The sequence below is a fragment of the Coregonus clupeaformis genome, chromosome 10, assembly GCF_020615455.1.
Source record: "Coregonus clupeaformis isolate EN_2021a chromosome 10, ASM2061545v1, whole genome shotgun sequence".
Classification (NCBI taxonomy): Eukaryota; Metazoa; Chordata; class Actinopteri; order Salmoniformes; family Salmonidae; genus Coregonus; species Coregonus clupeaformis.
In genome coordinates this window covers 2,817,276-2,819,740 of record NC_059201.1, presented here as the reverse complement: position 1 = coordinate 2,819,740, position 2,465 = coordinate 2,817,276, and the positions used below count along the sequence as shown (strand labels likewise).

The window sequence follows — 2,465 nt, the reverse complement described above, 5'->3', positions numbered from 1 at the left end:
TTCCCCTCTCTCTCTCTCCCGGCACATCTTACTCCTTCCTCTTTCCCCTCTCTCTCTCCCGGCACATCTTACTCCTTCCTCTTTCCCCTCTCTCTCTCTCCGGCACATCTTACTCCTTCCTCTTTCCCCTCTCTCTCTCTCCCGGCACATCTTACTCCTTCCTCTTTCCCCTCTCTCTTTCTCCCGGCACATCTTACTCCTTTCCTCCCTCTCTCTCTCCCGGCACATCTTACTCCTTCCTCTTTCCTCTCTCTCTCTCTCTCCCGGCACATCTTACTCCTTTCATTCAATGCAAATGTATTTCACTTGATAAAACCTGTCTTGACCCTGCGAGAACTAACACAACAGGCGACTCAACAACAATAAACATGGTCTGACAGATATTCCACAGTGCCCCCCCCCGCGCTCTCTCGCCTCTCTCTCGCTCTCTCTCTCTATTCACATATTACTCCTTTCACTCCAGAATTGAACCATCCATCTCCATCTCTCAATGTGTGTGTGGTGCGTGCGTGAACACGTGTGACTGTGTGTTATCCTCTTGCTGGTCTGCTTGAGGCCTGTTGTCACTGACTGTCAACCCCATCAGGGTGGATGTTAACTGGGGAAGACAAGCAGCCAGCTCCCCTGTTTCACCCAGCTGCCGAGGTAGTAAGAAGCTTCTCGGAGCTCCCTCATAAACGGGCTTCTATACAGAGAAATAGAAGGCATAAGATTGAAAGCTGTCTCTATTTGAGCAGCCTATCAAACCACCCTATCAAATAATATTAAATGTTATTGGTCGCGTATACATATTTAGCAGATGTTATTGCGGGTGTGGCGAAATGCTTATCTTTTTAAACCAGCCTAGACGGTGCATACACAATGGTGCGTATAACTGAAAGCAACCTGTAAGACTGATTCTGTGTACAGGAGAGATCAGTAGGAAGCAGCTCTTATGTAACGCCCTCAGTTCATTAGTTATCTAATTACTTTGTCTGTCAGTGTGTTCTCACGCCTCGTCCTCCTTCCTCTCACCTGGTGCACTGTGTTTGACAGGCATAGCGTAGCGGCTTGTTTGGACTGAATGCTTAATGGAAAATGACAAAGGTGTGAAGCATTGGAATCGTCTTGTGCACTGTGTCGGTCCTGGGTCGCTTCAAAATCTTGCACATTGTCTGATTTGGTTGATGGACTTAATGAAGACGTTCCAGGAACGTGTACCACTTGGAGAAATCAGGATGTGCAGAATGCTATTGTTGAAAGTGTGGAACGAATGAACTAGTAGCCAGGGAATGAGGATGAATGAATGACGCAGCACTGCTGGTCAGGACTGTGCCAACCAAACCACAGACGGTACAATCATCTTGTCCAGCCTAGCGGCGATGTCCAGGCAGTTTTAATACAGCTGAGAGCTGCTCACTACTCTCCACTATCCAGCCCTTTTTACAGAGCCAATTTTTTAAAAATAATATAGCAGATTTAGAATTGGCTTGGATTTGGATTCACCTCTCAAATAATGAACTATAGTAGCCTTCCCTTCATCAGTCATACAATGCCCTGAACCCTGTGAATACCCTCCTCTCCTGTCTGCTATACCCCTCTCTGTCTTGTTGTGAATACCTTTTTAATACCCTCCTCTCTGTCTGCCTGATACCCTCCCTGTCTGCCTGAATACCCTCCTCTCCTGTCTGCCTGAATACCCTCTCCCTGTCTGCCTGAATACCCTCCTCTCCTGTCTGCCTGAATACCCTCCTCTCCTGTCTGCCTGAATACCCTCCTCTCCTGTCTGCCTGAATACCCTCCTCTCCTGTCTGCCTGAATACCCTCCTCTCCTGTCTGCCTGAATACCCTCCTCTCCTGTCTGCCTGAATACCCTCCTCTACTATATATATTTTTTAGTCATTTTAGCAGACGCTCTTATCCAGAGCGACTTACAGTTAGTGAGTGCATACATTTTTCATACTGGCCCCCCGTGGGAATCGAACCCACAACCCTGGCGTTACAAGCGCCATGCTCTATCAACTGAGCTACAGGAGGCTAAATATCCTCCTCTCCCAACTGAATATTTTGTTTTTATTTAACCTTTATTTAACTAGGCAAGTCAGTTAAGAACAAATTCTTATTTACAATGACTGCCTACAATAGCCTCCTCTCCTACCTGAATAGCCTCCCCTCCTACCTGAATATCCCTGTGCATGATGTAGCTTGCCTGTTTCAATAGAACCAATAGAAACGTCATGACAGTATAAAGCCAGCCAATCAGGTCCTCCAGGCAGGAGTGGAATCTGTGCCTCTAGGATTAGTCTCTGTCATATCTACAACAATGCCTTCAGGAAATGGTTCGGGGAGAAAAAGCTCCTACTTCATACTTTCTGTGATAATGTTTTTGTGTTTTTCTATGAATGGTATGAGCTAGAAGTGGAGGGGGAAATTGTGTTTTCATATTGTGCTCTGGTCTAAAGTAGTGCACTACATAGGGAATAGGA

At 46.4% G+C, this 2,465-nt stretch overlaps 1 non-coding gene across 1 annotated transcript; it reads right to left on the bottom strand.

Annotated features, from left to right (window-relative positions):
* Positions 1–1,943: 1,943 nt before the first annotated feature.
* On the bottom strand, positions 1,944–2,017 carry trnat-ugu. The gene has a single exon. It is a non-coding gene; the product is annotated as a tRNA-Thr (tRNA).
* Between the last annotated feature and the right edge of the window lie 448 nt (positions 2,018–2,465).